Raw genomic sequence first — 26082 nt, 5'->3', positions numbered from 1 at the left:
CTCTATTGTTATTTAAATGGATATATAATACTGCATCATTGAATATACCATAATTTTTTTCTTTTTTTCCTTTTTTTTTTTTTTAAGTAAGGTCTATGCCCACCATGGGGCTTAAACTCACAACCCTGAGATCAAGAGTCACATGTTTTACCAACTGAGCCAGCCAGGCACCCCTGAATATGGCATAATTAACCAACCCCTATTATTTCCGATTTTGCAATGTTATAAACAAAGCAGTGAGGAATATACTCATAACTAAATCTTTTTGCATATCTATGATTTTTTGGATAATTCTAGAAACACTTAAGATAATCTTAAAAATTACTATCTGGAAATGTGAACGTTTTATATATACATATTGCCTTGTTGCATTTACATTTTTTCCTCTTAATTTGATATGCAAAAATAGCATCTCATTTTAACTTGCATTTCTTTGATTAGAAAAAAGGCTGAAGATTTTAAAATGTATTTATTGGCCATTGTGTTATTTTTGTTTATTCCCATTGTTTGCCCTTTTTCATGGGAGTGATAATTGTCTTACTGCTTTTCATCATAAGCTCAGCTTGCCTTTTGATTTGTTACATGTGAATAAATTAAAACCTCATTTAAGTATAATGCAAATGCTTATTTTTATGTTTTTATATATCATGATCTGTCAAGCTTTGCATTTTCCACCTTTGGTGAAATGTTTTCAAAGTCTTCTCAAGATTTTATAAATATTCACAAACATTTTATGATAATTTTTTGACTTCATTTTCTCAAATATTATAATCTTTAATTTACATGCAACGTATTTTGATGTGGGTGCAAAGTAGGAATATAACCTTGTGTTTTGTTATCCCCAAATGATTAGCCAGTCATCTCAAAGGAGATGCTTAGTCTTAAGAGATATTTTATGCCTTCCAGGAAGACTCATAAATTTATATCCTTTGGAGAGAATGGATATAATAAGTGAAATGATCTCTCATTTAATAAACCATTCTTATTTATATAGGAGGCAGCTATTTATTATTTACTTTTTCAATTCAGTAATATAGTGAATTGAGACTATGTCCTATACTTTAATTGACAAGAGTCCTTAAATCATCTTTTTCCCTAAGGTATTTTTAGTTTTATTGAAATAGTGTTTCTCATTCCTAAGGAATATAAATTAGCAATCTGGAGATTATCCTTAATATATATCATTATCTAAAGGTACTGTTTTCATCAACTTCTTAATTAAAATATTTTTTTTGCTTCTTAGATTTTCAAGCTTTAATTCCTCTCTCTGTGGATTATTTATTATTAGTCTTTAAAGGTTAAAAAAAAATCTGTCTTTGGAATAGATGTCCTGATTTTAAAGTAAGTATCTTACCTTCATCTGTTTTAATTATATAATGATTAAGTTTGGAACACTGCATTCTTTGATTACTTATTTAAATATATGCATTTTTAGCCATAATTTAAAGTCATGAAAATAAGAGGTAATGAGGATACTATGAATTTGTATTTTATTTCTTATAAAATTTGAACAAGTGTGTTTTTTTCCCCATTTAAAATGTTTCTCTTCTGAGATCATTGTAGTTGGTTTTTAAATTTGCCAAAGTTTAGAATATGACTCTTGTAAACATGATACCCTAGGAGACGGTTATGAGATTTAAAAGTTTCCATTTTTCTTGCTTATCCCTATTCTGTAGTGACTAGAAATGATACAAATATTCTTTCATTCGTTTAAGAAATACTTATTGCATACTTACTGTGTTCTTGGCGCTGTTCTGGGCTCTGGGGATACAGCAATAAATAAGACAATTTTTCTCTTGTATTTTGTAAGGAAAAAAATACCACTTATTTTTAAAACAATAAATATACGCTAAGCATTACTAAGTGTTGCAGGCATGGGGTGGCAAGAGATTAAGCCAAGAAGGTTAGCAGAGGCCAGGTCTTAGAAATATGTTAAGGACTTTAGCCTAATTGCAAATGGGAAGTCATTGGAAGTCTCAAGGCAAAGAGCGACATATTCAGATTTGCATTTTGGTGGATCACCTTGACTAAGGATAAAACATAGATTGGAGGGAGGCAAATCTGGAGACAAGGAAATTGGTAAGGAGACTATTTCACTAATCTTGGCAAGAGATGATGGTGATATAAAATAGGATGGTGACAGTAGAGGTTGAAAGAGAGAAGAGGACAAATCAAAAGTAGGATCCACTGTATTTGAGGGTTTCATGTGGTTTAGATTCAGGAAGGAGTCAAGAAGACTTCAGGTTTCTGGCTTGGACAATTGAATGGTGGCAGTGCCATTCACAGCTAAGGAACATCGGCAAAGGAGCAGTTCAATTTGGAACTCTTGAGTTTGACTGCCTGGGAGAACTTCAAGTGATTTGTTGGACGTACAGGTCTGGAACTCTGTAGAAATTAGTTGGAGACACCATGTATAAGCTGATTTATCCCAAATATGTAATTAAACGCATGGAAGTAGATAGTTTAGGGAGAGAAGGAAAGGAAAAGGAAAGAGAAGGTGTGCTAGGATAGAGCACTCAGGAACACCAGCATTTAGGTAAAAAGGGTACAAGGAAAAGGAAAAATGAACTTTAGAAAATTAGGAAGAAAGCCACAAGTGAGAGTTTGGTATTAGAGAAACAAATGGAAGAGATTGTAGCATGAAGATGTCAATAATGTGAGATGTTACTGAGAGAGTCTGCCAAATGTCCATTTAACAGTTCATAGGTAATCTTGAGAGAGGAGCCCCAGTGCAGCACGGAAAGCTGAGCCAGGTTGTAGTGGATGGAGGGGTAAGGGGTGGGGGTGCAGGGAGAGACTGCAAATGCAGAAAACGCACCTAAGAAGTTCCATTTGGGGGGGGTGCCTGGGTAGTTCAGTCGGTTGGGCATCCGACTCTTGATTTTGGCCGAGGTCATGATATTGGCATCATGGGATGGAACCCTGGGCACTGTGCAGAGTCTACTTGAGATTCTCTCTCCCTCTCCCTCTGCCCCTCTCCCTGCTCATACTTGATCGCTCTCGCTCTCTCTCAAATGAATAAATAAATCAAATCTTACAAAACAAAGTTCTATTTGGAAGGGGTGGGGAGAAATGGGACTTGGTGAAGGATATATGGGAAAGCGTCAGTATTGTTGTTGTCATTGTTTTAGCAATAGGAAAATCATGGGCATGTTTTTGGTGCTAATGGGGAGAACTTAAGAAAAAGAAAGTAGATCATCAAGGGAGGAGATGGACTCTAGAGCACAAGTAGAGCAAGAACCTTCAGCAAAAGAGATGCCCTAAGAGGGGGAAAGAGGAAACATGGATGCAAATACACTTATCTGGAATCCTAAGTGTCTAGAACAGTTCTTGGCACAGAGTAGGCACTCTAGGACTCCTTGTTGAGTAAGATGGAGTTCTCATACAGCTGCAAGGAGCAGTTTAGCCAACTCCCCCTTCTAGATAAGACATACTGGCAGACGCACTTGAAGAACAGGTACAGAGTGCTCACCTCTGGGATAATAGCATTGAATTTCCTGATTTTGAGAATGTTCTGTGTTTACCTAAGTTCTCGGGAAACACAGGGCTGAAATATAGAAGTTGCGAGTCCAGAATAAGACACTATGGCGTAAAAATTATTTTGAGCTGAAGACATTTGAGTTCCTAAAATGCCTTATCTGCCTAAAAGCAGAGCTTCCCAAAGGAACTCAATTGTCATAAATCTCCTACCCAGGAGCACTTCTAGTCTAACAGGCATTGACACAAAACTATCCTATGTCCCACCAGTTCTTCTGGGGCCCATTTATCTTTCCAAAAAGTCATTTGTTTTTTCATAAATACCCTTTCTCCCCTCCTTCTAGGAAGTTAATTTATTCTCCTGGAAGTGACCCTCTACTCCTACCCATCCCCTGTTAGATGGCAGATAAGCCCCAAAGTCTAACCGCCTTGAGTCACATTTCTTTGTGAACTCCTGTGCTGTGTGAATAAATGTTTTTTCTCTTGTTCATCTGTCTTTTGTCAGTTTACTTCGCAGACATCAAATCATTAACCTAAGAAAGTAGAGGAAAAAATTTTTTTCTCTCTGATAGACTAAAGGGGCATGATGTGTGAAACTTACTCTCACATGGTTCAGAGAGAGAGATAATAAAGCCAAAATGGTAAAATGTGGGGGTGCCTGGGTGGCTCAGTCAGTTAAGTGTCTGCCTTCTCCTCAGGTCGTGATCCCGGGGTCCTGGGATCGGCATGAGGCTCCCTGCTCTGTGGGGAGGCTGCTTCTCCCTCTCCCTCTGCCTGTTGCTCCCCCTGCTTGTGCCCCCCCCGTCAAATAAATAAATAAATTTTTTTTAATGGCAAAATGTTAACAATTGTTGAATCTCGATGAAGGGCATGAGGGAGTCATTTGTAATCTTTTTTTTCCTTTGTATTCTTCCTGAAATTTTGTTTGAAATTGCTTCAAAATAAAATGATTTTTTTTAAAGAACCAGCTTCTGCATTTATTGAATCTCCACTTTTTAACTTTCTATTTCATTTTATTTCCAATTTCAACACTTTTTATTTCACAGCTTCCTATGAATGGCAAGCATGAGGAATTTTAAAGACAGAGCTGCTTTTTGGATCCACGCAAATTATAGCTCTGTGTTTTAATTTCTTCTTTTTGAGAAAAATACCTTCAAAAACTTTTCTGTGTTAACTATTAACTATTAACTATGTTAATAGTCACACAGTTGGCACTCAATAAATGTTTTTCCCTACCTTTCCAGGACCAGTTCCAATCACAGTGCCCTTATGAAACCTTCCCTCATCACCTCCATGATAAAACTTATTTTGTATTGCCCCATACATTTAGCTAAGTGGCTTTTTCATACATCTTTGAATTCTCCAATAACCTTACAATCATTTTCTTTGCCTTATAGATTAGGACATTTAATGAAGTGAAATGACTTGGCTAGGATCACAGTCAGTCAGTAGAAACTCAAAGATGAGAACTCACATTCTTTTAGTTCCAAGTCTTGTGTTCTTTGTTACACCATAATTTGATATTTCTCCTCAACATTCACATTGTTATGCAACCATCACTACCATCCATCTCCAGAACTCTTCATCTTGAAAAACTGAAACTCCATACCCGTTAAGCAATAACTCCCATTCCCCCCTCCCCACAGCCCCAGAAAACCACCATTTTACTTTGTGTCTCCATTTGACTACTCTGGATACCTCATATGAATGGAATCATAGAGTATTTGGCCTTTGGTGACTGTCTTATTTAACTTAGCCTAATGCCCTCAAGGTTTATCCATTTTATACCATGTGTTCTTCCCAAGTTTTATAAATATTTGTGCTTACGGCATTCACCTATGACCTCATGTGTCCTATTTCATTTCCTGGTTTATGAACTCCTTGAGGGCTGTGACTCTTTGCTTACCCTTGGTATGGCCACCCTCATAGTGCCTAGTTCATAACTGTAGTCAATGAGCTCTCTTGAAGGGATGGCAAAGGCCACTCTAAAGTAGAAAATGATTCTCCTTTTACATGGTACATTTCAATTTCACATCTACCCTCAGCTACTGGAGACGAGATGGATGAGCATAACTGTTCTCTCTACTATGATCAGTGGAAGGCCAGACATAACATAAGTTTCTCCGGGGTTGGGAGGATGGCAGGCACATGAATTTTAGTCATGTACAGTTAGCTCCCTGCTCACTGTAAAAATCATATATGCAGTAGTCTTTAAAAAGAGGAAAAAATATTTTAGTAATACGAGTTGAGTGAGAGTTTGGTAATGTTTTTTTCCTCGCCTGAGAAAAATAAAAATGACTCAGCACATTATGGTAAGAATGAACTCTTTGGATGATTGGTCATCAATCGTTGATGTCATCTGAGAGTGCTGAAGATGCATTTGCCTTGTCATGCTGTTTGATTATTACATAGTCCTATACACATTAAAAGATAAAAAGAGGAGAAATGGAATAAGAAATATTTTGAGTCCAGGTTTTAGCTCAGCCACCTACTTGTGACTTCCAGAAGGGGAAGACTTTGCGGTCCCTTCTCACTAGCACACCCACACCCCCACGTCTGTGGAACAGCACAACATCAAGGGTCAATCTGGCTTCAGAGCCAAGCGAGAATGTGGCCTGGTCAGGAGCAGCCCCAAGAAATTTGAAGGCCTTCATCCCCTTGTCTAACAGGAGATGCTTCTGGACCACATGCCACCAGTCCCACTCCTGAAGCAGAATGTTCAAGGAGGATGTCCGAAAGGCAGAGGCCACCTGCTCTCCAGGAAGAAAGGCTATGCTTCAACCAGCTAACTCTACTTCAAGAAAGGGCACCCAGAAGAGACACAACCTGAGGGATTCACGCAAGTGTTTCTGAGCCAGGGCCTCTAGGACACTTTGGACACTGGAGGCATAAAACAATTGGATGCTACCTGAAAAGTAAAGTTGTTGAATATACTAAATGACTTCTCTCTGGGTGCCTGCAAAAACACCAGTAGCACATTTTTCAAACATGCAAGCTCTGTGGAGATGAGGCAACACATGAGATCTCAAAGGATCTTCCTTACTAAAGGGAAATCAAGCAGGCTTTCATTTCAGCAACCTGCTTATAACCTTAATCTACTTGTCGTTGTTTTATGTAGTATTAAATATTTCTCATACTGAATTGGGTTTCTTAAATCTCATTTTTTATTTTCCAATCAAAATGGGAAATACAGGGGTGCCTGGGTGGCTCAGTCCGTTAAGCGTCTGCCTTTGGCTGAGGCCATGATCCCAGGGTTCTGGGATCAAGCCCCCATCGGACTCCCTGCTTAGCAGGGAGCCTGCTTCTCCCTCTCCCTCTGCCCCTACCCCACCCAACTCATGTTCTCTCACACTCTGCTCTCTCTCTCAAATAAATAAATAAATAATCTTAAAAAAAAAAAAAAAGATCTGCCAAGAAATCAGCCAGAAAGAAGAACCCAGCTAGAAAGTTTGAGGTCAAAATGGAAGCAGCCAAAGTCTTCAACTTTCAATTGTGTCATATAATCCATGCTTCTAATTGTGTCCTGCTACAAGGAAAACAGATTTTTATTGAACTTATGCAAATATATATTGCCATAAAAATACAAGAACACTCGAGGTGCCTGGCTGGCTCAGCTGGTGGAGCGCGAGACTCCTGATCTCAGGGTTGTGAGTTCAAGCCCCACGCTGGGTGTAGAGATTACTTAAAAATAAAATCTTTTTAAAAAGTTAAAAATCTTTAAAAAAAATAAGAACACTCACTGACAGTTTCTGAATTCTGGGGGGATCAGGTAGGGACAAAAGATAAACGTTTCAATTTTGTTCACAAAGTTATATTTTATCAAATTGCTGTAAATCAATAAGCTTAAGAGTTGTTGTTTTTTTAATTTGGAAAATCAAAGCATTTTTTAAAGAGTCAGCAACATTCTAAACAAAGTCCTAATAATTACAGTTACCCTCCTCAGTTCATGTAGTTCCTCCATGTTATTACTTTTTGTTCTGCTTAAATCCAGTTTTCCCCCTAGTTTTAGAAATTCTTACTCAGTTCAGTTTTAGGATCTTAAGGTTATCAGAAACCTATACTCAGAGGTTTTCTACGAGTATCTTTGAATATAAAACACATTTGCAACAGCATCAGAGTAAGACAGTAACTGTAAATGAACATTTCAAGTTAACATACCAGGACATCTCATTTCTAGGAGTTTCCTCTATTTTTAGAATACTTGTCTTAATAATACAGCTATACAAATTTAATCTAAGACGGTTTAGTACCACTTATTTGACAATGCTTCTCATGTCATTTAACATAGCAAACAAGCCTATGTAGTTTAATGTCTCACAAAATCTTTGAAATGTTCCATGGGCCCTTGGTAACACCTCAGATTGTGGCCAAAAGACTTTATTTTAGAATTTGATTTTGTGGGGCACCTGGGTGGCTCAGTCGGTTCGGCATCTGCCTTGGGCTCAGGTCACGATCTCAAGGTCCTGGGATCAAGTCCTGAATCAGGCTCCCTGCTCAGCAGGGAGTCTGCTTCTCCCTCTCCCTCTGCCTCTCCCTGCCTCTCGTGTGTTCTCTCTCTCTCTCTCTCTCAAATAAATAAAATCTTAAAAAAAAAGAATTTGATTTTGGGAAGTATGTTAAAAAATATTAAAAGGTTTGAACATGTGATTAAATAGAATCATAAATTGTTATGAAATGATATTTATCCATTTAACCAAAGTAACAATAAAAGATATTAAAGGCAAATACAGAAGGTTACATAGTGGTGAGCAAAATTTCGCTTTTTTAATATTAAGACTCAGTTTTTGTTTTTATTATTGTTTTGACTCAGTTTTTTTTTTCAAGTAATCAAAAACCTGAAAAACAGGAAATTATTTTGGCAAAACATAGAATCCTTGTTTTTTAGGCAGAAAACATTTATGTATGTATATATGTATGTATGTATTTCACAGAGAGTGAGAGAAAGCACAAGCAGGGAGAGCAGCTGATGGAGAGGGAGAACCAGGCTCCCACTGAGCAGGGAGTCCAAAGTGCGACTCAATCCCAGAACCCTGAGATGGTATCCTGAGCCGAAGGCAGATGCCTAACTGACTGAGCCACCCAGGCACCCATAGGCAGATAACATTAAAGGTAAAGAAAAACTTTTGTTTACAATTTCTTATTAAGAGCAGACCAATAGTTTAAGAAACCTTTGTCCTTTAATAAAGGGAAAACACAATTTTCATTTTTTTGGTATTAAAATTCATTTACTTACTTAAATTTATCTTAACCTTAGCCAGTATTGACCACACATAAATTCCTTTCAAAAAATTCCTTTTGTATAAACCTTCTACAACTTTTTTTACATTCGCATATTGTCCTCAGTTTCCCCACTTTAAATAACCAGACTCATTTTAGGACAAAATCATTTTCTTTGCCTCAACTCAACAAAAATGTATTTCTATTCCTTATACTACTTACTTTTTTTTATCATAATAATATTTTTTATTATATTATGTTAGTCACCATAGAGTACATCCCTGGTTTTTGATATAAAGTTCGAAGATTCATTAGTTGCGTATAACACCCAGTGCACCATGCAATACGTGCCCTCCTTACTACCCATCACCAGCCTATCCCAATCCCCCACCCTGCTCCCCCCTGAAGCCCTCAGTATGTTTCTCAGAGTCCACAGTCTCTCATGCTTCATTCCCCCTTCTGATTACCCCCCCTTTCTTTATCCCTTTCTTCTCCTACCGATGTTCCTAGTTCTTATGTTCCATAGATGAGAGAGATCATATGATAATTGTCTTTCTCTGCTTGACTTATTTCACTTAGCATTATCTCCTCCAGTGCCATCCATGTTGCAGCAAATGTTGAGAAAGTATTCTTTTTGATAGCTGAGTAATATTCCATTGAATATATGGACCACATCTTCTTAATCCAGTCATCTGTTGAAGGGCATCTCGGTTCCTTCCACAATTTAGCTATTGTGGACAAAGCTCCTATGAACATTGGGGTGCATATGGACCTTCTCCTCACTGCGTCTGTATCTTTGGGGTAAATACCCAGTAGTACAATTGCTGGATCATAGAGTAACTCAATTTTAACTTTTTAAGGGACCTCCACACTGTTTTCCAGAGTGGCTGTACCAACTTGCATTCCCACCAACAATGTAGGAGGGATCCCCTTTCTCCACATCCTCTCCAACAATTGTTGTTTCTTGCCTTGTCAATTTTTGCCATTCTAACTAGCGTAAGGTGGTATCTCAGTGTGGTTTTGATTTGAATTTCCCTGATGGCTAATGATTTTGAACATTTTTTCATGTGTCTGTTAGCCATTTGTATGTCTTCATTGGAAAAGTGCCTATTCATATTTTCTGCCCATTTTATGATTTGTTTATTTGTTTCTTGTGTATTGAGTTTGAGAAGTTCTTTGTAGATCTTGGATACCAGTCTTTTTTCTGTAGTGTCATTTGCAAATATCTTCTCCCATTCCATGGGCTGCCTCTTAGTTTTTTTGACTGTTTCCTTGGATGTGCAGAAGCTTTTTATCTTGATGAAGTCCCACAAGTTCATTTTATCTTTTGTTTCTCTTGCCTTTGGAGATGTGTCATGAAAAAGTTGTTGTGACCGATGTCGTAGAGGTTGCTGCCTATGCTCTCCTCTAGGATTTTGATGGATTCCTGTCTCACATCGAGATCTTTCATCCATTTGGAGTTTATCTTTGTGTATGGTGTGAGAGAGTGGTCAAGTTTCATTCTTTTGTATGTAGCTGTCCAATTTTCCCAGCACCATTTACTGAAGAGACTGTCTTTTTTCCACTGGATGTTTTTTCCTGCTTTGTCAAAGATTAGTTGCCCAAAGAGCCGAGGGTCCATTTCTGGGTTCTCTATTCTGTTCCATTGGTCTATGTATCTGTTTTTGTGCCAGTACCATGCTGTCTTTGTGATCACAGCTTTGTAGTACAACTTGAAATCCGGCATTGTGTTGCCCCCACCTTTGTTTTTCCTTTTCAACACTTCCTTGGTGATTCGTGGCCTTTTCTGGTTCCACACAAATTTAAGGGTTGTTTGTTCCAGTTCTTGAAAAATGTCATTGGTATTTTGATCAGGATAGCACTGAAAGTGTAGATTGCTCTGGGTAGCATGGACATTTTAGCTATGTTAATTCTTCCGATCCATGAGCATGGAATATTTTTCCATCTTTTTGTGTCTTCTTCAATGTCTTTCAGGAGTGATTTATAGTTTCTAGAATATAGATCCTTTATGTCTCTGGTTAAGCTAATTCCAAGATAACGTATGATTTTGGGTGCTCTTGTAAATGGGATGGATTCCCTAATTTCTCTTTCTTCAGTCTCATTGTTCATCTATAGAAATGCAACTGATTTCTGAGCATTGATTTTGTATCCCGCCACATTACTGAATTGCTCTATAACTTCTAATAGTTTGGGCGTGGATTCTTTTGGGTTTTCCATATAGAGTATCATGTCATCTGCGAAGAGAGACATTTTGACTTCTTTGCCGATTTGGATACCTTTTGTCCCTTTTTGTTGTCTGATTGCTGTTGCAAGGACTTCTAGTACTATGTTGAATAATAATGGCAAGAGTGGGCATCCTTGTCGTGTTCCTGATCTTAAGGGAAAGGCTTCCAGCTTTTCCCCATTGAGAATGATATTTGCTGTAGGCTTTCCATAGATGGTTTTTATGAGATTGAGGAATGTACCCTCTATCCCTACACTCTGAAGGGTTTTAATCAGGAAAGGATGCTGTATTTTGTCAAATGCTTTTTCTGCATCTATTGAGAGGATCATATGATTTTTGGCTTTTTTCTTGTTGATATGATCTATCACACTGATAGATTTGCGAATGTTGAACGACCCTTGCATACCAGGGATGAATCCCACTTGGTCATGATGGATAATCCTGTTAATGTACTGTTGGATTCTATTAGCCAGGATCTTGTTGAGAATTTTGGCGTCCATATTCATTAGGGAAATCGGTCTGTAATTCTCCTTTTTGATGGGGTCTTTGCCTGGTTTGGGGATCAAGGTAATATTGGCCTCATAAAATGAGTTTGGTAGTTTTCCTTCTGTTTCTATTTTCTGAAATAGCTTTAGGAGAATAGGTATTATTTCTTCTTTGAATGTTTGGTAGAATTCCCCAGGGAATCCATCAGGCCCTGGAGTTTTGTTTTTTGGAAGGTTTTTAATCACAGTTTCAATCTCTTCATAATTAATTGGTCTGTTTAAAAAATCAGTTTCTTCCTGTTTCAGTCTTGGTAGTTTATGGTTTCCAGGAAAGCCTCCATCTCTCCTAGGTTGTTTAATTTATTGGCATAAAGCTGTTGATAAAATTTTCTAATGATCCTTCCTATTTCATTGGTGTTGGTTGTGACCTCTCCCTTTTCATTCATAATTTTATTAATTTGGGTCCTTTCTCTATTCTTTTGGATAAGTCTTGCCAGTGCCTTGTCAATTTTATTTATTCTTTCAAAGAACCAGCTTCTAGTTCTATTGATCTGCTCTACTGTGCTCCTGGTTTCTAATTCATTGATCTCTGCTCTAATCTTGATCACCTCCCTTCTCATGCGTGGGTCAGGCCTGTTCTTCTGTTGCTGTTCCAGCCTCTTGAGGTGAGAATATAAAAACTGCATTTTAGATTTTTCTATTCTTTTGTGTGAGGCTTGGATGGCTATGTATTTTCCCCTTAGTACTGCTTTTGCAGTGTCCCATAGGTTTTGGACCGTTGTGTTTTCATTCTCGTTGGTCTCCATAAATTGTTTAAATTGATTTTTGATTTTCTGGTTTATCGAATCATTCTTGAGCAGGATGGTTCTTAGTCTCCAAGTGTTTGAATTTCTTCCAAATTTTTCCTTGTGATTGAGTTTCAATTTCAAAGCATTGTTTGTTTTTTTTAACATTTTATTTATTTGACAGAGAGAGAGACATCCAGTGAGAGTGGGAACACAAGCAGTGGGAGTGGGAGAGGAAGAAGCAGGCTCCCAGCAGAAGAGCCTGACATGGGGCTCCATCCCAGAATGCCGGGATCATGCCCTGAGACAAAAGCAGACACTTAACAACCGCGCCACCCAGGCACCCCCCAATTTCAAAGCATTGTGGTCTGAGAATATGCAGGGAATAATTTCAGTCTTTTGGTATCGGTTGAGACCTGTTTTGTGACCCAGAGCATGGTCTATTCTTGAGAATGTTCCATGGGCATTAGAATACAATGAGTATTCTTTGGTTCTGGGGTGTAGTGTTCTATATATATCTATGAGGTCCAACTCGTCGAGTATGGCATTCAAAGCTCTTGTTTCTTTGTTGATTTTCTGCTTAGGTGATCTATCTATTTCTGATAGTGGAGTGTTGAGGTCCCCTACTATTAATGTGTTTTTATCTATATGTCTCTTTATTCTGGTTAAGAGTTGGCTTGTGTATCTTGCTGCTCCCCTGTTGAGGGCATAGATATTTATAATTGTCATATCCACTTGTTGGATACATCCTTTAAGAATAATATATTGCCCTCTGTATCTGTAACTATAGTCTTTAGTTTAAAATCCAATCTGTCTGATATGAGAATTGCTACCCCAGCTTTCTTTTGAGGTCCATTGGCATGAAAGATGGTATTCCATCCCTTTACTTTCAGTCTGGATGTATCTTTAGGTTCAAAATGAGTCTCTTGTAGACAGCACATGGATGGGTCATGTCTTTTTATCCAATCTGCAACCCTGTGGCGCTTTATGGGAGCCTTTAGGCCATTTATATTGAGACTGATTATTGAGAGAGATGATTTTAATGATGCCATGTTGCCAGTAAAGTCTTTGTTTCTATAGATTGTGACTTTCTGTCCTGTATCACTCTTGGGGCCTTTTTACTTTTATAGAACCCCCCTTAATATCTCCTGTAGGGCTGGTTTCGTGGTTATGAAATTGGTCAGTGACTGGGGATTCTGGAAGGTCTTTATCTCTCCATCAATTCTGAATGACAGCCTTGCTGGAGAAGGGATACTTGGCTGCATGTTTTTCTCTGAAAGAGCTTTAAAAATGCACCCCCCAACCCTTTCTCTCATTCCAGGTCTGTGTAGACAGGTCTGATGTAATTCTGATGCCTTTGCCTTGGTACGTGAGAAATTTCTTTGCCCTGGCCGCTTTCAATACTGTATCCTTGGATCTAATATTTGTGAATTACACTATGACATGACGTGGCATAGGTTTGTCATGGTTGAGCTTGGGAGGGGTCCTCTCTGCCTCTTGGACACGAATGTTTGTTTCCCTCACTAGATTAGGGAAGTTTTCAGCTACAGTTTGTTCAAATATCTCTTCTGGACCTCTGTTTTTCTCCACCCCCTCGGGGATGCCAATGATTCTGACATTGGAACTTTTCATTGAGTCAGTAATCTCCCATAACCTACATTCTTGAGATTGGATTTTTTTGAGCCAAGTTTCTGTTTTAGCTTTCTCTTCTACTAACCCATCCTCTAATTCGCCAATTCGTTCTTCTGCCTCATTCACCCTGGCTGTCAGAGCCTCTAGTTTTGACTGCATTTGATTCATAGTATTTTTAATTTCTTCCAGATTAACTCTCATTTCCGCCCTTAAAGATTCTGTAGTCTGCTTAATATTTTCGTTAATATTTTTTTTCAAGTCTACACATCATGTTGACCATTGTTACTCTGAATTCCATTCCTGATAATTTGGTTATATCCATATCCATTAGTTCTGTGGGAGAGGCCACAGACTCATTGTCTTTTCTTTGTTGTGGGGGGGATTTCTCTTTCTCGTCATTCTATTGAGGAGAGGTTGCGGGGTTGTCCAGAGCCCAAATTATTGACTGGGACCCAGGCCGTGCGCCCTTGTTTTATAGGGATCTTAGGGATGTGGGCTTCTTGATTTTTCAGCCTGCCTTTTGGGGGAAGGGCCTGCCGCGCTGATACTCAGGCAACCCTGTTTGGGTAGAGTCTCTCTGTCCCCTGCGAGGGGGGATGGGGTGGGCACACTGTGAGCTGGTATTTCCAGGCTTTCGTTCTCTGGCGGCTTTCCCTGGCGGTTTGCTGTGCCTCTTCTGAGAGTCAGAGCAGCAGTAGCCAAATCCCAGCCTCTGTCTCAGAACAGAGGGATTGCAGTCTGCTCTCCACTGAGCTCCTCTGGCCACCCTAACTCTGCTTCTGTTGGTGCTGCTAAACCCTGCAGCGTCCCGGGATGTGCGCCCCACAGCCGACGTCCCAGCCCTCACTTCCAGGGCTGGCGCGTCTCTGTCCTTTGTGTTTCTAATACCGCCAGCCGCGCGTTCCCCGGCTCACGGTCTCAGTCTGTTTTCTCGCGGGTGCCGGTCCACGAGTCCGCCCGCTCCCCCATGCAGGTGGCTACCGCTTCCGGGCACCCCAACGCGGAGGCTCCCTCCCCCTTCCGTTTATCTTCCGATATCTGTGCGCAGTTTCACGGCTCCCCGCTTCGTACCTCAATACTCAGCGCTGGAGATGTTCATTTGTAGAGATCCAGATGTATCTTCCTGCGACTCAGGCTGACTCCGTGGGTGTTCAGGATGGTCTGGTACCTATCCAGCTCAACTCAGGGGACCGGCTGAAAAAGGGGTCCCCTACTCCTCCGCCATCTTAACTCCCTCTATCCCTTATACTACTTCTTACCAAAAACATACACGTCTTCTTTTCCTGCATACAGAGTTTTTCCCCTTATTTCCAGTAGTCTCATTTACATTTATTAGAATTTGTAACTTTTTGAAAACTTAGTTTCTAGTAAAACTAAGTAGTAAGCAATCATAAGTCATCAGTTATACCATTATTCTTTACATTAGCAAATTAATGAATACAGTTCATAATTTCTAGAAATGTGCTTTTCCATAGTATAATTTTTCAATAAAACATAAACAGGTTTACTACTAGACCCATATTTATCTTTAGTTTCTCTGTGATAAGATAAAAACAGATAAACTTGTGTTTAGTACTTGATGCTTTATTATTTTGTCTTATTTGGAAATGATTTAGGTATTCAATAAATTTAACTTAATTCATTATTTAACTCAGCAAAATTTTTAAAGTTTCAGGTTACCACAGATTTTGCTCATTTACACGAGCAACATGTATACTTTGAACCTAGAGATTAGGCTGGAGTGCTCCCTGTAAATCTTATAGGGAAAGGGAAGTTACAACAGGCAGGTGAAGCTGGGTGTTAAGAAGGGGAACTTATATTGGATGTGGACATTTATTTTTAAATCATAAGTCTAATTTCTGTCATTTCATTTTGTCTAGGTATAAGGCTAGCCCCTATACTAATAAGACATTTGAGAGCTTTCTATTAAAAAAATATTTTTTTAATATAGCCAATTTAAAGGCTCCGTCCTGCAGCTGTTGATGAGTAGGATGTATTAATAAACCAATAAGCATTAATAGTTTAACCAGAGATGCAAAGCATCCAAAGACGGGTTAGATGACGCAGCATCCATGATTCAAAAGTTTACTCCCAAATTTCGTCTGAGAAAGCAAAGGCCTTCCTTGCACATGAGGTAAGGATGGTGTAGGGAAAACTGTATCTCTGGTCCTCACAAAATCATGAGATGCCTCCAGTTACAGACCTGCTCGTCAGTGACACAGGGCAGGTGCTACTGGAATGGGACTTTCTAGCACTGACAAGCAACGAAGGTTGAGATGACAAGGGTTCCCCTGGGCTGGAACCTCTCATGACCAACTTCCCACAGCCAGACAGAGAGAGCCAGCCTCGGATCTCAGTCTATTCGACTGGTCACCCTATGCACTCAAGAAAGTGCACCCTCTGAATGGGGGAGACCAGGAAAATATTCTCACTGGTCACAAAGCCAAGCTTTTAAAAGAGGACTTCAACTAAGTCCATTTTGACCTCAAACTTTATAATTGATTAAATTCTTCTTCCCAGCTTATCTCTTAACTCAGGCAAAAGACCCTGTGGGCAAAGCATCCCCAGATGGGAAGCGAAACTACCCCTTCAAGCAATAGGGACTGCCCTGAGCCAGCAAGATGCTGCCCATGCGTGACTTCAGGACAATGATCGACTTGACCTTCACTGCCCACCTGCAGGTACCCACCCACCATTGCCCCACATTTTCCTGATATAAACCTGGAAGTATTTTTAGCATTTTGGAGACAGTCTCTGAGACACTAGTCCACTGTCTTCTGGGTGTTGGCCTCACTGAAATAAATTCCTTTCTTGTTTCACCACCACTCCCTTCTCTGCCTTTGGGTTTTGTCAGCAGCAAGTGGCCAAACCTGTTCTGTTTGGGACCCCCAGAGCCAGGTGCTCTTGCACTCCTGTGCCCCAGCTATACTCTTAAGACATAGAACACGATTGGGTGCCTGGGTGGCTCAGCTGGTTAAGTGTCTAACTCTTGATTTCAGCTCATGATCTCAGGGTCATGGGATCAAACCCTGTGTTGATCTCCACATTGGGCTCCACATTCAGTGGGGAGTCTGCTTGGGATTCTTTCCCTCTTCCCCTCTCCTACTCGTGTTCTCTCTCTCTCTCAAATAAATAAATAAATTTTCAAAAAAAAAAAAAACAAGAGGAAAGGACAAATCTCTCATACACACATTAACAGCCTGGCTAGGCCTTGGGTCTCTTGGAGCCACAGCCACACTAATACCTAGGAGGGAAGTGCAGGGGGATTAGGGCTTATGTGTTGTTTTATAGTATATCTCATTGCACAGTTTTCTTGAGGTTCAGGGGTGATCTAGTGTCAATCTAACCTGTTCTGTGACCAACTTACCATAACATGGGAGTCTTCTTGAGGTGGTGAGCACTCTAACAGCTGCTCGACCTGTGCCCACCAATTTTGCAGCTTTGGTTTTCAACATGTCCCTTAGCAACAGCCTTTACCTCATGTGGGCATTAAAGGACACCAAAGACAGACAAAGGAAAACAAAGACCATCTCTGAGAGGAAGTGGATCAGGAACCAAAGAGTACTCTACCAAATGTAGCCAAAGAGTAACCTAGCCCAAGGAACTAGTTCCGCAAGTATTTTCTTCTGCTAACCTAAATTTAGAAAGAGAGAAAAAGGCCTCTTACCACTCTGGTTCCGTTTGCCTCCACATATAGAGATTCCAGGAGGTTGACATGGTAAGAAATCTTAGCTGCTACTGGCTGAATGTCAGATGCCCCAAGGATTTCTCAGCTGTAGCAGTGCCAGGGTGAGAGGTGTCCAGCAAATTCAAGTATCCTGCAGATTATGTCAACTGTTGGGGAGGAAGAATTTCCTCTGCCCTTCAAGACCCTCTAGCTGGGAGGTGCCTGGGTGGCGCAGTTGATTAAGTATCCTACTCTTGGTTTTGGCTCGGGTCATTAGCTCATGGTTGTGAGATCCAGCCCGATGTCTAGCTCCACACTCAGCGTGGAGTCTGCTTGATATTCTCTTTCCCTCTACCCCTCCCCTCTACCCCTCCTGCTCATGGTCTCTCTCTCTCTCTCTCTCTCAAATGAATAAATAAATCTTCAAGAAAAAAAAAAAGATCCTCTAGCTGTACTAAGAGTCAAAGTGACATGAGACAGATTAATAGGAGAAAATCAAATTTAATAGCAAACATACAGGGTATCCACATAGACATAACATTTGAGTTATTTCTACTTTTTTACTAAAAAAACTGTTAAAATCACTTATACTTTTTTGCTTAGTGATTAATTTCCTTATGCCAATCATTTCTCTAGGATTATCTCTTAGAAGTGGAATTTCTGGGTAAACAGCTTTGATTATATGAGTTTATAGGATTTTGCTTGATTTCTTTTCCTTCCTTCCTTCCTTCCTTCCTTCCTTCCTTCCTTCCTTCCTTCCTTCTTTCCTTTTCTTTTTTCTTTTTCTTTTCTTTTCTTTCTTTTTTTTGAGTTCCTGGGTAGGCCCAAATGATTTCTTTTCTTATGCTGTTATAATCATGCCATGAATGAAGTTTCATATCCTGTTTCATTTTTAATGAAAATATTTCCCACATTATCACATATGTTCTGTAAAACAATTTTTAAGTTTATTTGTTTTTTTAGTAATCTCGACACTTAATGTGGAGCTTGAACCCACAACCCAGAGATTAAGAGTCATGTGCTCTTGCAACTGAGCCGGACAGGTCCCCCAGTTTTTAATATTGTTATGTGAACATAAAGCTGAGTCAAGTTAGTCGATTTAATCTACTATTCTGGTTGTGGTAAAGTTAGGTGCTTTCTAGTTTTTCACCGGGGTAAATCACACTTTTAGAAATATCTCTTTGTAGAAAGCCTAGTGTATATTTAGGTTGATTACTTCAGGATAAATGTAGGCTCCATGCCCAGTGTGGAGCCTAATGCAGGGCCTGAACTCAGCACCCTGAGATCAAGACCTGAGCTGAGATCAACAGTTGGGTGCCTAACCAACTGAGCCACCCAGGCATCCTGGATGTTTCTGAGGATAGTTGATAAATATTGCTAAATTGCTTTCCAAATTAGTTATATTGATCTACGTTGTAATGTGTCATGTCTTATATAGGTTAGATATTAGAACAACCTGATGGGCTATAGAACAACTTCCTTAGAGATCTTTAAAAAGAAAATAAATTTCCTGGGGTGCCTGGATGGCTTGATCACTTGGGCATCCGACTATTGGTTTTGGTTCAGGTCATGATCTCAGGTTGTAGGATGGAGCCCTGCATCAGGCTCCACACTCAGTGGGGAGTCTACTTCTCCCTCTCCCTCTCCCTCTCCCTCTGCCCCTTCCCCTGCTTGCTCTCTCCCTCTGAAATAAATAAATAAACCTGAAAAGAAAAACAAAAGAAAACAAATTTCCTTCTCTGTGTTCCAGTTTAAACTTTCAAAGACATAAGAAATGTATGCCATCTCTCAAAAAGAAAAGACATTTAGGGGCCCCGGGTGACTCAGTCAGTTAAATGTCTGACTCTTGGCTTTTGGCTCAGGTCATGATCTCAGTGTCCTGGGATCAAACCCTGCCTCGGGCTCCCTGCTCAGTGGAGAGTCTGCTTGAGGATTCTTTTTCTCCCTCTTCTTCTGCTCTTCCCCTCAACTCACATGTGTGCGTGCACTCTCTCTCAAATAAATATATAAAATTTTTTTAAAAAGGCATTTAAATTATAAACACCAGGAACGTTAACATGGACTTGGTGTTCTTGACCTCTCTCTTATATCAGATCTTAGATTTCGATGGTAACTTTCTTTCCAAGTAAAATGTTTTCACATTGTCCGTACAAGCAAGGTACGTATCTATTCTATGGACAGGGAAATACTGAGGCACAAAGAAAGTTTTTAAATTGACTTTCTTATAGCTATATAATTTATGCTAAATTCACATCTATAGTTTCATGCCTTGGTGAGAACTCTTTGCAATGTTAGTAACATTCAGGTTCAACTCCAGACAGACTAGATAAACAACATCTTTTTTTTTCAAAGATGGAATTCCAAGAAGGAAGGCTCCAATTAAGTTCTATCTTTATATGAAAGAAAATATTATAACATCAAAAGAAGGAATTTCTCATACAAAACAAATAATATGGGAGCCTTGGCTGGCTCTGTCAGTGGAGCATCTGAGTCTTGATCTTGGGGTCATGAGTTCGAGCCCCATGTTGGATATAGAGATTACTTAAAACACACACACACACACACAAAACCCCCAAAAATAATACATACAAGCTGGACTTCAACCTAATATTTTGCAGTTTGTAAGAATCAAGATTTCCCCTGACAGTCTCTTGAGATGACTTTAAAATGATAATAATCTATCTTTCCTTATCAAGAAACATTTTGTGGTATATTTTATTTAACTTTTTATTTTTTATTTTATTTATTAAAGATTTTTATCTTTACTTATTTTAGGGGAGGAGAGGCAGGGGAAGAGGGAGGGAGAGAATCTTTTTTTTTTTTTTTAAGATTTTATTTATTTATGTGACAGAGAGACAGCCAGCGAGAGAGGGAACACAGCAGGGGGAGTGGGAGAGGAAGAAGCAGGCTCCTAGCAGAGGAGCCCGATGTGGGACTCGATCCCGGTACGCCGGGATCACGCCCTGAGCCGAAGGCAGACGCTTTAACGACTGCGCTACCCGGGCGCCCTGAGGGAGAGAATCTTAAGCAGGCTCCCCACTGAGCCAAGCTCAACGTGAGGCTTGATCCCACAACCCTGAGATCATGACCTGAGCTGAATTCAAGAGTCAGATGCTTAACTGACTGAGCCACCCAGGTGCCCCTTATTTATTTTTTTAAGTAAACTCTACCCTCAACGTGGGGCTTGAACTCATGACCCCAAGGTCAAGAGTCACACGCTCTACTGATTGAGCCAGCCGGGCTACCCCTGTATCATATTTTAAACATCAAGGTCCTCGGTGTAAACCAGTCTCTTAACCCTATTGACATTTTGGGTCTGGAACATTCTTTCTTCTGTGGAGCTGTCCTGTACATTGTGGGATGTTTAGCAGCATCTCTGGCCTCTACCCCCCAGAGGCCAGCAGCACCCTGCCCTCTTCCCAGTAGTAACAATCAGTGTCACTACTGTCTCCAGACATTGCCAAATGTTCCGTGGGGGACACAATCATCCTGGTTTTGGTACATATGGCATATTTAATAAACTCTGGTTATGTCTAGATGAATGACAGATAGAAAAGGTGGACAGCCTGGATACTAACATCCTTTAATAGATATTTTCATATTAATTTCATTTTTTCTATTTGACCTAATACATTTTGGGAAAATTATATGCCTTATCACAGCAAATAAATGGAAAATGGGAATCAATTGCTAAGTGTTCCAAATCTGTAAATAGAATGTGTGTGTTCCATATAAATTACAGTAAATCTGAATTTTTTTTTTAAGATTTTATTTATTTATTTGACAGAGACAGCCAGCGAGAGAGGGAACACAAGCAGGGGGAGTGGGAGAGGAAGAAGCAGGCTCACAGCGGAGAAGCCTGACGTGGGGCTTGATCCCGGAACGCCAGGATCACGCCCTGAGCCGAAGGCAGACGCTTAACGACTGCGCCACCCAGGCGCCCCAGTAAATCTAAATTTTTCAAAAGATTTTATTTATTTGAGAAAGAGTGAGCACAGCAAAGGGAAGGGGCAGAGGGAGGGGCTGAGTGGGGAGCCTGACATCAGGCTTGATCCCAGGACCCCGGAATCATGACCTGAGACAAAGACAGATGCTTAACCGACCAAGCCACCCAGGCCCCTGTAAATCTAAAATTTTAATGAAGGGAATTTTCTAGCAAAATTCTGGGTTAAAAACAATGTAATTCATAATATAATTATCCTTAATGTAATTATCTGTGAATAACAATATTTTTTTAGCAAATGGCCTTTTCTGTTTTATTAGGTAAAATACAAGGTCAGATATCTGGGTTTTCTAAGACATTACAGAAACAATGTCAAAGCTGCTTTGTTTATGAATTCAACTTTCAATCATGAGAATTTATATGGCATTTCAAATAGGACAATTTAAAATTCCTGTTACAATCAGAATAAATGACACATTTGAATTAAGTCCTTGAGAAGAATCTCAAATAATTAATATTGGCAGTCTTATCTTTGCTCTTAAGTTTAAACCAATTATTTTTGCATTGTATTCTAATAATTGTGCCAATAAATTTGGCCAAAAAATTTTCCTAACATATATTTTCACTGGTGTAGTATGTCTTTCCTCAGACATTATGAACAACCTTTTTTTTTTTTTAAGATTTTATTTATTTATTTGACAGAGAGAGACAGCCAGCGAGAGAGGGAACACAGCAGGGGGAGTGGGAGAGGAAGAAGTAGGCTCCCAGCGGAAGAGGCTGACGTGGGGCTCGATCCCACAACGCCGGGATCACGCCCTGAGCCGAAGGCAGACGCTTAACGACTGAGCCACCCAGGCGCCCCTATGAACAACCTTTTTTGACACCATAAAACTTGAGATGTCACCAGGTCAACCGCATACAGCCTCCCTTTATCCCAATGTTATAAGAACTTTCTCATATGCTTATGTTCTGTAACATGCCTTCCCAATATCTGAGGGAAAATTAGTAAATATTTGGTGTAAAATAGTTTCCTCTGGACTGTCTTTAAAATCTTCTTGAATCAGTTAAGATGCTTTTACCTGTGAATAAGAATATCCAACTAAAAGTGGCAGATATAACAGGAAGTTTCATTGTCTTACCTCACAAGAAGTTTAGAGGTAGATGGTCATCTCAGGATAAACAATGTTGTCAGTGACCCAGGCTCTTTCCATCCCTGTATGTTGCCATTCTCAGCACATTCACTTTTGTCTAGTGCTTAATGACTGTAATGTGGTCTCCACAGCTCCCATAGCCTATGAAATGACAGGAAGGAATAAGTGGGAAAGAAAGCTCTCCTTGAATATCCTGCTTTCATCAGGATGGAAAATCTTTCTAGAAACATCTAAAGACAGTGCTGCTGAAGGGCTCACTGACCAAACCTGGGCCACATGGCCAGAGCTACCTGCAAGGAGGGTGGAAAGAGAGTGTGTGACATTTTTAGCCTCTATTATAGGAGGCAGACCCTGCCAGAGGTAAGAGAGAGGAATAGCTTTTTGGTAGGCAACCAAAATTTTGTGTGTGCCAGTTCATGTTTTGGGAGAATGTTCCTCAATCTAAAAACCTGTGATGTTACCAAAGTTCTATGAGCATTCTAAATAGCTATCCCTTCTCTATATTTCCCGTTTTTTTAAAATATTTTATTTATTTATTTGAAAATGAGAGAGAGAAGAGAGAGTAAGAGAGAGAGAGCGCTCGCACGAGCTGGGGGTGGGGGGGAAGAGCAGAGGCAGAGGGACGAGCAGAGAGCCCGATGTGAGGCTCCATCCCAGGATGAGATCATGACCTGAGCCAAAGGCAGACGCTTAACCGACTGAGCCACAGTAGCTCGCATGTAGGCAATCTATATGTCTCTTGCTCTTTGGGCCATTCAAAAAGATCACCACAAGGCACCTGGCTGGCTATCATTAGAGCACACAACTCTTGGTGTCAGGGTCATGAGTTCAAGCCCCACATTGGGCGTAGGGCTTACAGAAAGAAAGAAAGAAAGAAAGAAAGAAAGAAAGAAAGAAAGAAAGAAAGAAAGAAAGAAGGAAAGAAAAAAAGAAAGAAGGAAAGAAGAAAGAAAGAAAGAAAGAAAGAAAGAAAGAAAGAAAGAAAGAAAGAAAAGGAAGGAAGGAAGAAAGAAAGGGAAGAAAGAAAGAAGAAATTAGGTTTCCAGAAGTATGTAATTCTAATAGAAATAATGTCAAATAAACCCCCCCCTCTTAAAAAAAAAGTCACCACAAACATTTGAACTGCAAACCAAAAAAATCTATTGGACTGACACTGCCTGCTGTCACTCTATCCAAAGATGATTCAAGCTCGATGTCTAGAAATCTCACCTGGCTGGCTAGCCTCAGAACTCAGAAACTGGTTTATAATTTGATCTGATCATTAACCATTCCTTTTCTTTTGTTTCCAGAGAAATGCCTCTTATCTAAAACATGATGGCTTGAACCATAGGCCCAACTTTGAAAACACAATTGCATCACTGCTTTCCTGAAATGAGTTTAACAGAACTAACTTATTTCAGGGACTGGTTCAACAAGACAGAATGATCTACCTGATTAATTTTTGTATGTGAAACTTAAGGGAAGTTTCAGAGGAGGACACTGTAGGGGCCAAGGACAGGTTGCCACAAGATGGGCCACTTTGGCATGAACATTATTTTGAGTCAAAAGCAATCAAAACCCAGCACATTCAAGAAAAGCACTTTACCTCCCCTTCAACTGATTGTTGGTTCCAGGAGGAGAGCTATTGACAAAGATTCCCCTCTACCCAAGAAACTTACCCACATAATAGGGCAACCTTTGTTTTCCCATCATCTCCTCTCACCTTCCTGCTAATGGTCTTTCTCTCCTTTGTATCCTCTGATCCCTACCCTGCTCCTGAGCTCATGTAAGCCTCATGGTGCTTGACTATCTTTGGTATTTGCATGTCTATGGATTCCCCATACTTATGAAATTAAATCTGATTTATTCCTGTTAATCTTTCTCGTGTCAGTTTGATTCTTGGTCCAGTTAGAAGGACCTGGAAGGGCAGAAGAAAATTTTCCTCCCTGACACAACCTTTCAAATATACTCATGATATACTCAGCTGGGCTGAAAATGTAGTTTTCTTATTTCTCTAAGTCTGCCCTGATCTACCTTACAAGCTCCCATATTCTGGGTGGAAGCTGGGAGGAGGGACTAGATCAAGTCTAATTTATTAACCTGAATTCAATCCTATAAAATGTCTTTGTAGGTAAACAGTCTGTCTCTACTTGGATGACTCTGAAGACCTCAGCCAGTCAGATTTCACCCTCCCTCTACTCCTCTCCAAGAAGACATCCAGGTGTGTGAGGGAGGGGTGTGGCTTTCATGACCTCAAAGTGGCAAAGGGCATATGTTAATCCTCCCAAAGAAAAGCAGAAACCAGACTGCCCCACTTCTGTCGTCTGCTTTCCCAGCGGCCTAGCTAACCTACTTCCTGCCCTAGTACTTAACCTGGAAGGAGGAGATCAGGACAATTGTGTCTTGTGACCTTCCTCCCAAACTCCACTCCCCCATTTCCCTGTAACTGATCCAGAATTGCTTTTCCCCCCATTCTTTACAGCCTGGAGGGTCTCCCTTCTATTCTGCACACAGGCCCTGTGTATTAAAAAGGAAGCTTTGTCATTTAGAAATCCCTTTCTCCAAAAAGCCTGGATTTTATGTACATTGTCTTACTAAAAAGAGGTGAAGAAAATCAGCTTTGAAATTCAAAGCTGATGAACAGCCTCTCATGAGCAGCACCTGTCTATCCTTCCTTTCTTGGGACAGTTAGCTTGACGACTCTGTCAGAAGGCTAACAGGACATGGGATTTAAGGGGGGGGGAACAAAATGCATTGGTTTAATTCCTATAAAATATGTTCCCTAGACAGGTGAAATTGGATGAACTAAAGAAAGGAGATTCATTTTCTTGGGTATCTTGTGAGCTCCATCTCTTTTTCTTCAGAGACAAAGTATAACTTTCAAAAACATGACCCTAATGAAAATATACAATGAATACATGTCACAGGTTTTATGCATTAATGAGGGAAGCAGGAGGATGGTAAATCTGGTACAAAGGAGAATTCGAAAGACAGATTTATAGGTTCATAAAGGAAAAGCATGCTGAAGTAAGTTTGCTAAAGTAGAAGCAAAATAAGACAATAAATCCAGAATCTTGGCACAGAAAGTTTTTGTATCTCTCCTGGACAAAAATCCACAAGTTAACATGACTGAGCTTTAACCAAGCAAAGTACATTCCTCTGAAGAACTAAATATTCCTTGGGTGGGCCTGTTAGATAAAGGCCTTGAAATAAAGCTTTCGTCCAACGTTCAAAGGACAAGCAGTCATCCTTTTGCTTTGGTTCCAAGTGTTAGGAAATTTTTCTTAATATAATCAAATGTTGCATACATCGCACCCACCTTAAGGTGGGTTACAAACCCAGTGTGGTGGGAGCTAATGAAGTAAAGGGCCACGAATGGATTTATAAAGAGCCTATTGAAATAAAAGATGTGGTTTAAAGCAAGGCCAGTTTTCTGCCTTAGAGATACAAGTAAATAGGTACCTTTAAAAACCTAAAATCATGATGTTGCTCCAAACCTGCAGATTTTAGAGATATATTTTT

At 39.8% G+C, this 26082-nt stretch overlaps 1 protein-coding gene, 1 long non-coding RNA gene and 1 other non-coding gene across 4 annotated transcripts in view; all 3 read left to right on the top strand.

Moving 5' to 3' along the window:
• LOC123797212 (membrane-bound transcription factor site-2 protease) overlaps positions 1-4411 on the top strand; it is a 46827-nt gene extending 42416 nt beyond the window's left edge. Inside the window, exons 12-13 of one of the 2 annotated variants that reach the window (XR_015723285.1) lie at positions 1244-1341; positions 4176-4391. The gene's annotated coding sequence lies outside the window, so the exon portion shown is untranslated. Of the gene's footprint in view, positions 1-1243 lie in introns of both variants that reach the window. The other variant, XR_006780900.2, reaches the window with a different exon arrangement.
• Positions 4412-7076: 2665 nt separating this feature from the next.
• On the top strand, positions 7077-7149 carry TRNAR-CCU (transfer RNA arginine (anticodon CCU)). The gene has a single exon. It is a non-coding gene; the product is annotated as a tRNA-Arg (tRNA).
• Positions 7150-8414: 1265 nt separating this feature from the next.
• LOC148106998 (uncharacterized) lies at positions 8415-25293 on the top strand. The gene is made up of 3 exons (XR_015723314.1): positions 8415-8586; positions 16341-16501; positions 24692-25293. It is a non-coding gene; the product is annotated as an uncharacterized LOC148106998 (long non-coding RNA).
• Positions 25294-26082: the final 789 nt, after the last annotated feature.

Source organism: Ursus americanus, chromosome X (assembly GCF_024610735.1).
Source record: "Ursus americanus isolate L20-20 chromosome X, mUrsAme1.1.p, whole genome shotgun sequence".
NCBI lineage: Eukaryota > Metazoa > Chordata > Mammalia > Carnivora > Ursidae > Ursus > Ursus americanus.
The sequence above is the reverse complement of the archived record's forward strand: the minus strand, read 5'-3'. Positions and strand labels throughout refer to the sequence as shown.